The sequence below is a fragment of the Dreissena polymorpha genome, chromosome 5 (assembly GCF_020536995.1).
Source record: "Dreissena polymorpha isolate Duluth1 chromosome 5, UMN_Dpol_1.0, whole genome shotgun sequence".
Classification (NCBI taxonomy): Eukaryota; Metazoa; Mollusca; class Bivalvia; order Myida; family Dreissenidae; genus Dreissena; species Dreissena polymorpha.
Genome location: NC_068359.1, coordinates 122,670,434 through 122,682,610, shown reverse-complemented (window position 1 = coordinate 122,682,610; position 12,177 = coordinate 122,670,434). Strand labels below are relative to the sequence as shown.

At 35.8% G+C, this 12,177-nt stretch overlaps 1 long non-coding RNA gene across 1 annotated transcript; it reads left to right on the top strand.

Moving 5' to 3' along the window:
* Positions 1-582: 582 nt before the first annotated feature.
* LOC127882215 (uncharacterized) lies at positions 583-5,118 on the top strand. The gene is made up of 2 exons (XR_008050447.1): positions 583-967; positions 4,140-5,118. It is a non-coding gene; the product is annotated as an uncharacterized LOC127882215 (long non-coding RNA).
* The last annotated feature ends 7,059 nt before the right edge of the window (positions 5,119-12,177 follow it).

The window sequence follows — 12,177 nt, the reverse complement described above, 5'->3', positions numbered from 1 at the left end:
AATCAGCTTTCGACAAAAAAAATTCGCCCCTTGGTGCAAAAAGGTACCATGTGACATTGATATTAGAAGGCAAATGGTTCCTTTTTTTGCTCCAATGGGGCGAATTAGTAAAACATTTCGTCGCAAACATGAATTCATCCGGAACCGTTATGGATATGTTACAAGTTTTTTTTATAAGAGGCCTAATGCTTTGATGAATAACCGACGCGGCTTATTGTTGATGTAATCAATTTCTTATTTGTTTCACTTTCCAAAATAATTCGAAGTTGTTGTTTTTTCGAAGACATAAACGCAGCTTGTGTCACAAATTATTACATGTCTCTGAGACTTATATAACGCTCAATACGTTTAAAAGCATTACATTTTCCAATTGTTTTCGCGCAATATTACAGTGGTCTTTTTCTTCAAAGCGAACTAAAACATTCCGTTTGTCATATTAAATCACGCCCACCGAGATAATAATAAACCCATCTATATGCGGTATAATTCACTATAGCATTTAGAATTTAATTACTCACGTTGTAGATAGACGGCGATCATGGTTTGATGAATATGAAAGTTACACGTGACTGTGAGAGCTCGGATTTAAGCAACTACAAGGCGACAGTTTGTCGTAGGTTGCACACGACTTTCGATAGACAAGGCAGGACGTGCGGAGGTTTACCTTTAGCTCTCTTTAAGTGTACAGAAAAATACCGGAAAAAGATGAAGTTGAAAGTTATTTTTCTGTTTGTCTGCGCACTGAAAGTGATTGAAGTTAAATGCCAAATGTTTGGTCTTGGCGAAAACCCGTTAATGAACATGATGCTGATGAGACAATTTATGGGCGGTGACAGCGGGGGTAGCACCGGGTCCCAAAGGACCACCACTGGTCAGACTGGTCAGACTGGTCAAACTTCGTCTACCAGCCTTTTCGGTGGCAGTAATGCAATGATGTACCCGTTATTGATGGGAGGAGGAGGCAGTGGTAAGATTTTTTGTTATTTTATTCTTAAAAACTGAAAAATCAATGCCGTGGGCTAAATTATCGTTATGATATTCACTGTTCAAGTCGCCATTTGGGTCGATTTTAAGAATGCGCCATAGTTAAGTCAAATATAGAACATATCGGTGAGGTAACTTGTGAACATGTACTATAATTAAGAAAATAAACAACGGGTGTGTTTATTTTCCGGTGTAAAGACCAGCTTGTTATGCTACAATTTTCATGGAAAACGAACGCGGTAGTAAAATATATGACTGACTTGTCTATTTTTCGTGCGATGGTATGACGAAAACAAGCAAAACTGTCGTAACGGCATATTAATTGAAAGTGTATATTTCTGGACCATGCCGTTGTAGTGCACTGTTGTATTAATAGGTAATATATCGTTTATTCTTAACCCATTTATGCCTAGTGGACTCTCCCATCCTTCTAAATTGGATCAATTCTTTTCCAAGATTAGGGATGTCTAGTATATATAAATTTCTATATCTAGAATATTTCTTACCGGATTTTCTTTAAGCAAACAGCGAGGACCCTGATGAGATGCTTATCATGCAGCGTCTCATCTGGGTCTACGCTGTTGGCCAAGGCCTATTTTCTAGACACTAGGCATAGATGGGTTAAACAGGTTTTGTGTTTAGTTCAGTTCTACTGAAAAACAATACCATCTTTAATACACCGTTGTGATGTTGAACACGTCTATATAAATTCAATGTATAGGAAAAACCTGTATGTTTGTCGAGTCCCCAGACCGGTTGTAAGCTGTAGCTCCAGCAGTCTTCTCCAGGGCAGGTATCCATAAAAGCTCCTAAGGCAAATCTTTGCATAAGCTGGATTTAAGGGAAAATTTTAAAAAATCAATTTTCTATTAAATTCTAATTATTTCAGTTATGAAATTCCAAAATACTGTTCTTCTATGCAAAATTTACTTAAATAACAAATTAAATGAAAAAATACACCGAAATGAAAGAGCAAAAGATTTAAGGAATTTTTAATTATTTAAGGAATTTTCTTACGATTACCCTTATGAGCTTTATGAATACCAGCCCAGGGCTGGATTGTTCAGCTTCGAAAACTGTATTGTCTTCAAAATTATCACGATTACGTGTAGGGCTGTCACGATGCGCCGTTAGCGTATCGTGATATATCGTGATGCGGCAACACTGTATCGCGATACGTATCGCGATATTTTACAGAATGTATATCTGTGAAGAAAACAGCAGAATAACAGGTTTAACAACTTTATGAGACTCAATAATCTGAAAACCATGGTATCATGGTACAACTAAAAACTGTTATAAATAAGAACAATCATTTTCTGACTATAACCTGTCAAAAGGTGATCAACACAACCTAATAAACTTGATAGAACTTCAAACGATTATTAAATCAAAGTATGTTATGTATTTATCCGCTGTGCTCATAAAAGAAAAATTAGATTTTAAAAATCGGTGCGGCAACGCCGTACCACGCTGCGAATTTTTTCAACGACATACATCGCGATATACCGACTTACCGGTGAATCGTGACAGCCCTAATTATGTGCCATATGAGCGTCTACTCTAAGATATAGCATATCGACATTGGCGTATGTGGTAGCATTCTGTTTGTATTTCCATCATGGCTTTTTTATTGAAGTTTATATGAGTTTTGCTCTGTAAAAAGATGGTAAAATGCATGTGCGTTAAGTGTCGTCCCTGATTAGCCTGTGCAGTCCGCACAGGCTAATTAGGGACGACACTTTCCGTCTAAACTGGATTTATGCAAAAAAGAGAATTTCTGTAAACCAAAAATATCATAAAAGCGGAAAGTGTCGTCCTTGATTAGCCTGTGCGGAATGCACAGGCTAATCTGGGACGACACTTTACGCACATTCATTAAACCCCATTTTCACAGAACACGGCCCATATGTAACAGTGCCAGTGATTTATCGTGATGTTATATCTGGATCTGCACTTCGAGTACGCATTGAATTATGGAAGAGTGCCCGATTGTTTGGATTTGTTCATGATATATAAGCTGTACTAACACCAACAGATTTCAAGGGGCTTTTTCACGTTTTGGTAAATTGACACAATTAAAAACAGTTGTTTCAGATTCGCAAATTTTCGTTTTAGTTATAATATTTGGGATGAAACAGTAATACTGAACATTTACCATGCTCTAAAATAGCCATTATAATTATGCATCGTTTGACGATTTAAAAACCTCAAAATTATTAAGCGTTGCAACGCGAAACGATTAAATAATTTCGAAAGTTCTGTTGTTGTCGTTATATTTTGTGAAACTACGAGGATTGCTAATATAAAGTATAAAATACATCCGTCATTGTATGAGCACGGATGCTCAAGTGGTCTAAGTGGTAGACATTTATTCCAGTGGTCAGTGGTTCGTGCCCTGTTGATGGTTACTTTAAAAAAAATATTGTTGATTTTTTACTGGAGCTTTTTAGATTCAATGTTTACATTTATACATGCCAAAATCTGTGAAAAGGCCCCTTTCATATAGCCTTCTATGAAATCGCTAATGAAACGTATATCTTTGTTTTACAACTGCTTTCAAATTTTCAAAATATTATATACAACTCGCAACGTTGTGCTCTTTTCACCTTCGTTGGTGTCGTTGACATTATTTTAAACAGCTGGGACAGAAAAATTGAATCCATGAACAACCTCGTCTCATTCAAAATTGAGGTCGTCGTGGCGTTATGGATATGGCTAGCGCCTAGCGACCTGGGGGTTACGGCTTCGATCCACATGGTTGGAGCGTTCTTTAAGATGTCCCCGATATACAGGGTGAAGGTCCAGGGGCCCGTCTTATCAAAGATCGTACGACACTGTTAACTTACGATTGAATTTTGTAATTTTAAAATACATGTGATTATGATTTGTATGTTTCAAATATAAAGGATATTTGACAGTTTCTTTGAAAATGAATGGAAATGTTCAACAAAAGTAATTATAAATGTGACGGTTACGTATTTATGGTGCTTCGAAAATTTCATCGTAAGGTGCATCGTACGATCTTTGATAAGACGGGCCCCAGGAAATTGACTCCATATCGGCGTTTCAAAAAATCCTAAGGCTGTCGATGCAGTCAAGCTATAATTAAAATGTTTAAACTGAAGTAACTCAAGTTAATCTTTATATTTCAGAAAATTTAATGGCGATGATGATGTGCAATCGCATGCCCGGGATGATGAGACTGATGTGCATGTCTAACATGGCCTAGTACTGCCGCCTTTCGTCCACTGACTCCGGGCTCGCGCGAGCGACATACGTGTACAACTGGGGGCTATGGGAGATTTCTGCAGGAAGAGTGCTTAGCAAACATTAATATGTAAACAATACATTGACGCCTTGTGACAAATCCGCAATAAAATATTGACAAATAAAAAGCCACAAAGAAATATTGACCAATCAATTGATTCCATTTAATGTTGACCAATCAATTGACTCGATGAAATATTCACCAATCAATTGACTCCATGAATTATTGACTAAACAAAGGCGCGTTAAACAAGTATTATCCGCGAGTGTGTGCGAATGTTTTTTCCAATGTCACTAGCGTGCATCGAAAGCCAAAATGATCGTTTTGCATTGTTGCTGATATTCCCAAGTGGGTTTAATAATTAACATAGGCAATGAGAAAATCCTAAAGAATGTATTGTTATGTTTAATAGTTATAACACTCAATTATTAATGCCGTGTCCGAATGCTTGAAAGAAAGATATATTAGCACTCATCTCCTCATATCACAATTTTGATGTTCATCGGACGTTTGCATATTTGTTTGCATCAGATACTAAAAAGTAAACGCATTCATTTCAAGCTTGCCCAAACGCGCTAGACAATCAAACTTATAACAAAATCACGAACAAAATTATTAAAATTGGTGCAGCGTGTTGCGTTACATTTTTGTTTATTTAAAAAATATGGTAGCCTGAACATTCGAACGCCAACATCCACTAAGAGTAAATGAATATGCACTTTATGATACATTGTGGTATGAGGAATTCGCCGTGATAGAACATTATTAATATATGTATATTGTGTTGTTCTTGGTACGTACTTCTTGCCCATACTTTATGTTATAAGCCACCATCAATTTGTTACAAAAAAATGTGAAAAGAACACAGCCTTTGTTTGCGTGATGACAGTTATGTCATGTAGCTCCAGAAATTAGACTTTCATGGATATTTTATGACGTGTGTCAGAATATATGAATACGTTAAGTGGTTTATTATGCAGCAAGCCGCTTAAGATACAGGCCCGCGTTTGGGAACAGATGATTACCAACGTTTCTGGCTGAAATATAAGACTTGACTCATATGATGCGACCACAAACATTATCGTTGTATGTAGCAATAGGTTAAAGATATGTTTGTCCGAAAGTACGTCTCCTGGCTAGTTTATTACTAATTGTTTAAATATTGGCGATGGTAAAGTGTTGTTTTGTGGTTATGGACATGATCATCCACATTGTTAAGTTTTGAATTTTTCGCCATATAACCTGATAGTTATCAAAAACTGGTGAACCTTCCTCTATTTGGACTGCCAAAGAAGCACATCAAACCAATATACAAAATGCATACATTTTAGTAATTTTATTTACAGTGATCTTCCTTTGATCTCCATTTACTCATTCAAATTGCACTCGCTTTCAGGCCATATTAAAGGTGCAGTTTTCTTGAACACACAATTCAACCATACTTGCTTTCTTACGTGCGTAAACGGGCAATTACAGATTGTTTCAGGTTAAGTTTATTTCCGCTCACACACAAATTTCGGGACAATTTACGATTTGAGAAGTTATTTATTAAAGTATCAAATACTTATTTAAAAAAGTCCTTTAATTCTTTTTTTTCCATATTTTGATTTTTAGAAAGAACTTTCGTGGCGAAAAGTAAATGTTTTAAGGGGTGTTGCTGCAGTTTTGCTGATTTTTTTTGCACATAATAGATTTTGTCCCAAATTTGTATCTAAGATATATATACAAATAATATATGAAAAATGAAATAAAAACATAGGGTCACCGGCTATTTTTGGATTTTATTAACCATTACATAACATGTACTTGTTCAATAAAACTGAAACATCTCTAATTGCGTAAAAATAATTAATAACCTATGAAATTGGCAACATGTAGATATTATATAAACTAAGATACATCATATGCCATTTAATTAAACCACACACTACAATAAAATGGAATACACAGGTTAAATTTTGAGAAATATATTTTTTATAATTTTATGTCACCCCAATATTGTAACCACATAAATGTAATTTATAATTTTTTCTTTCTAATAGAATTCTGCGAAACTGCTCAAATATGTTCATCTACGTATTCTCATAAAACACAAATAAAAATGGGGGTTACCATTAATAACTTACATGTACTTGTTCACAGATTTTGGCATGTTTTGAAGTTTGTGATTAATGCTTTAAATTGATAAATGTAAACAACAGGACTAAAAAGCTCCAGTATAAAACAAGAATGAAATTAAAGAAAGAAAAAAAATTAACCCCACCTGGGATCGAACCACGGACAATTGTATTATGAACCAACTCGGTCATTTCTGATGGGTAGAGGCTATATGGAAGACGTATTGTGACATAATGAATATTCATTGTATTTAAATGAGGTGCTTGGCAAAGCACAGCGCTTCAATTACATAGACTAGGCTACACCCAACTGAACATTAAAAAGAGATTTGAGTGGTTCCGAATGGATAATCCGAAGTACATGTAAATGTTTAGGATTTAAACAACTTGGCTTTTATATGAACAATGCTAATGTTTAATTTTAAATAATAACTTTGTGATGCATTTAATATATTTTTTTTTTAATTTGGCTGGCACAAACGAAATAGACGTGTAAGAAACAAGTAATTAATTGTCAATACAGTTTTTCTGTCATTTAAGGATTAGAATAAGGAATATGTCATTTCAATTGATCATACACAGTTCCATACAATCAATAGGTTAACAAGATGAGGACAAAATACCACGAGGATTCTAACTTGTTTTTTTCTAAGTTTCATAGCATTATATATGAATTTTGCTTTATTTCGTACTTTACTGTCTCTCTTTTCAGACATAATGTATTTGAATTTAGTAATATTTAGCCAGTTCGATGAAAAGTTATACTCTTTTGTCAGATCTGTACAGCTATATAATTCGTTTTTGTAATATTTATATGTATTATCGAACCATGGTATGTGTTTTCTCACGTTGGGAGGATTTGGGCATTTATTACCAGACACGGTGATATGTGTACCGTTTACATCGAAAGAAATATTGTAAATTAATGAAGATAGTCTTTCAATGCATGAGTTTATATCTGTTACATCATTAAGCAAATCGTCTACAAGTCTGTCAAAGTTATTTTTGTTTACCTTTAATGTTGATTAAAAATAGCTCATTATTTGTACAGTCCCAAAAAAATTGGTCGAATGCGTTATCCGTTTTAGTGTATTTCATCGATTTGAATTCCAATGAAAACTTTACTGGGTAATGATCCGAAAATTCATTAATATGTAGTATTTCGAAATAACTGATTAATTAAAAAATATTGAAGTTAGCGATAACGTAGTCAATTACGCTAGCAGCTATTTTACTACGTGTATTTTTGAAACACGTGAATTTACCCTGCTCTTTGCGACCGTTAACAATAAAACGCCGTTTTCTTTATATAGCGTTAATAGTCTATTACAAAAAGCATTACAGTGACTGTCAAATGAGGATCATAATGGTAAATTATCAACGGGCACCTCGCATACCGTCATATCAATATAACGGTCTAGATTAATCTTTTGAATAATATCCAGTTTATTGGCTGTTTTTGAGTTTAAATCACCGGTAATAAGAACCTCGCCAAATTGACTATAATATCGTGTATCGGAAGATAGTTGTTCAAAACAAAAAATAATCATCAAATAAAGGGGAATTTGGTTGTTTATATACTGTCGAGTCATCGGACGGAATGTAACAGCTACAGATAAATATATCATTTTCGTACCTCCCCCCCCCCTCCAAAAAAAAAAGACTTGTATAGTTTAATCCAGATGATGCCTTAATCATTTAACTTCTCAAGTTTTATATTCCCCCAAAAAACTGTTCTTTATAATATACGTGGACATCCCCACTATTTGTATTCGCCTGTTTATTACATTTCGGGCGAGGACACGTAAAACAATGAAAGCCTTCTATGTCAACATTGTCAGTTTTTGAACTCCAGATTTCAGAAAGAAACAACAGATCATAGTCATTTACAAATTTTTAAAAAATGGCGTCATTTATTTTACTTAAGTGTCCATGGATGTTCCATGAGATACAACGGAGCTGCTTCTCGTTGCATTCCTTTGGACCGCTTCTCCTTCCGGTTGCAGGAAATGCGCTTGATCGGTTCCTGTTGTGGTGTTGCGGCAGTTCCGGTACTGGACCCGGAGGGGGGAGGGGGGGGGGGCTGTCGTGAGTGTAGCGAACTCTATCGATGTACAGCACGTCGTATGACAGGGACGCATCCTTAACATGCTGTCGGGCTTGTACTACATTCATCGCCATAAAAGTTAAATTTGACAACCAGTGAGCGAATTTTCCAGTGTTCAAATTTACCAACCCTATGGGCACTATCAATTTTAATATCCACTTTGGCATTTAAAATTTTGAATTCATTTTCACAGACATTTAAACTTTTGTCCATGCAATTTTCGGACTTGCGCGACTCAAACGATTGCTCTTCTGGTACATTGAAAAATAGCAAGTTGTCTCTCATTGAGCGTGATTGAAGATCTATGATGTCCTCGCTGAGCTGTGAATTAAGGCTGTTTAATTAATCTATTTTATTTTTTTAAGAATTTTATTTTGTTCACATTGGCCACTCACAAGCTTTTGAAAGTGTTTGATTTGTGATTTTAATTAATCTCAATGTTGAATATCAAAAGAACGACTTCTTTCTATTTCCATCAGTTTATTTTTGATTTGTGATTGTAATTCATCGCAATGTTGACTATCAAAAGAACGACTTCTTTCTATTTCCATCAGTTTATTTTAAGTTTCGGTTACTTTTGAATCAAAAGTACTCACTCTGCGTTCGATCACTGACATTTTTTTGAAAATTGATTTTATATTCGCTTGAATTTGTTCCAGTTTGCCTAATTTAGAGTCCATTCTTTTCTGTCTATTTTCAATGGAGCAAAGGTTGTTTATGATTTCGCTGTACAGACCTTGGTCTAGGGATGAAGGTGCGCATGCACTAGGTTGCTGTGATTGTGCGAACGGAAATACTGGTGACCCTGGGTTTTTAATCAGATATTGTAGATTCGGGACGACATAGTGGCCGGGAAAAGGTGAGGCTACTCCGGATGGTGACACCCCGGATGTCGGTGCAGGATAGGTGTCCGACGGTGCACTTCCCTTTTGAGGCGGTGTGCTGTTTGACATAATTAGACATTTGTCATGTTGGTTAGACATAGTACCCGGAGACGCTTCTTCCTTTGATCGTTTTTTGCCTTCTGTCATCGGAAATATTAATTGATAATATCGTTAGAAACTATTATACTGTGTCCATTATAGCGCAGGTCAAGCCTTAGTCGGATTAGGCTTTTGTTCTCACTCTTTTTCTCGTGATATTATTAAGCCGTTATTATCCGCTTGAATTGCACAAACATTGCACACGTAGAGTTCACCATTTATTTACGTGTACAGTTTCAGTGAAAGGTGCTCAGATAAACTTAAATAGCTTACGTTTTTGAGAATAAGGCAGATTAAGACATATAAAGACAATTATCTACCTCTATAAAGTGCGTTTTCCCTTTAAACAATAACTTTCACTTATGTAATATTCCGCAGATAGTTATACAAAGAATACACTATCCACTATTCACGCCGGAACACTACATAGCTTGGCCACAATCAAAATTGATCACAGAAAAACAAACGTGACCTCTCTCGGTGATAGTAGTTGAATATATATATATATATATATATATATATATATATATATATATATATATATATATATATATAAAGCCAATGATATAGGATCAATGTCAGCCGCGTACCATCAGTATACATGACATCCGGTATTTGGACATGCGCCAACATAAAATAGTCAATGTTACATGGTCACATATCAGCCGCGCACCATCATCATACGGGAAATCCAGTATTAATACATGCGACTAATGTTCATAGTCTCATCTCAGACTTGCACTAACCTAATACAGGACATCCGGTATTTTTGGACATTTGACTAAAATGCTATACTCAATGAAACACGGTCCTTTGACCGACGCGCACCATCACTATACAGGAAATCCAGTAATTTGACAAATTCCCAACATGTTATAGTTTATGTTACATAATCACTGTCAGCCGCGCACCATCATTATACGGGATATCCAGTATTTGGACATGCCCAACATGTTATAGTGTATGTTAAATAATCACCGTGAACGCGCACCATCATTATACGGAACATCCAGTATTTGGACAGTCCCAACATATTATACTCAATATTACATAATCACTATCAACGCGCACCATCATAATACGCGACATTCAGTATTTGGATATATGACCAACATGTTATACTCAATGTTACATGGTCACTGTCAGCCGCGCACAATCTTTATACGGGTCATCCAGAATTTGGACATATGCATTACATGTTATATTTAATGTTACATAGTCCCCTGTGAGCCGCGCAACATCTTTATACTGGACAACCAGTATTTGGACATATGCATTACATGTTTTATTCATTGTTACAAAGTCCCTTGTGAGCCGCGCAACATCTTTATGCCGGAAATCCAGTGTTTGGACATGTACCTACAATGGTATACTCCAAGGTATATGCAGTAGTCACTGTCAGCCGCGCTTCATCTTTATAGGGGACATCCAGTATTTGGATATATGCCTACAATGGTATGCTCCATGTTATATAGTCACTGGTCAGCCGCGCACCATCTTTATACGGGACATCCGGTATTTGGATATGTACCTAACATGTTATACTCAGCCGCGCACCAACGTTTTACGGGTCATTCAGTATTTGGATGTATGCCTTACATGTATTACCCATGTTATATGGTCCCTTGTCAGTCGCGCGCGGTATTTGGACATTAGTCTAACATGTTATACTCAATGTAACATAGTCACAGTCAGCCGCGCTCAAAAGTTTTAATGTACATCCAGTAATTTGATGTATGCCTTACATGTAATACTCAATGTTGTATGGTCTCTCGTCAGTCGCTTACACTCTTTATGCTGGTCATATGGTATTTAGACATATGCCCAGCAAGTTAACGTCAATATGACATAGTCACCTTTTCAGGCGCGCGCCATCTTTATACGGGACATCAAGTATTTGGACATGTGCCTAACAGTAAAATGTCAAACTCGCGTCGAACAACATGGCATCGGATTCCCTTTATACAAGGAAGGTAGTTTGTGTTAAAACACATACGCTTATTCGATTGGCGCATTATATATATATATGTGTGTTTAATGTCTTTCCTTTCGTCAAATTTATCGAAGAAAAAGTAAGAAACACCATGCTTTATACGTTTACCGTGTTTACATTTTTTATTTTGAAAAAGCATGAAATTGAGTCTCGCTCTGGGAAAGCCAGGTTTAATGCATGTGTGTTGTGTCGTCCCAGAAAAGCGTTTGCGCTTTAATGGAATTTTGTTTTAAAGGAAATCCTTTCTTACGCATGGGCATTAAGCCCGGTTTTCCAACAGCGCGACTCAGCTTATGTTTCAAGTATAAAAATATTTATAAAAGAGGCCATAAAACGCCAGGATTGACTGACCAACCCTTACATTTATACTGAAAGTTGGCACATGTGTAATCCTTAAAGACCGAATTTTATTTAAGTTTTGTTTGTAAATTTTAATAATCGCATATATTTTTAATGACGCGGGCATTGTTTCATGTAATGAAAGTAAGGTGTCTTTTGAGTAAATATTCGCACAAATGTAAATTGTAAGGCTAATAGGATAAGACCAATAATATAGGATTTGATAAACATGTACTTTAAAGTATTATCAGTTGCTATGGTATCTTATTTGAACCATTGTCGAAAATACGCTTCATTTACATTTGCATTTGTTCAAAGATCGTGAAAGTATTTGGATTTATGCCTTACATGTTGTACTCAATATTTCATGGTCACTGTCAGCC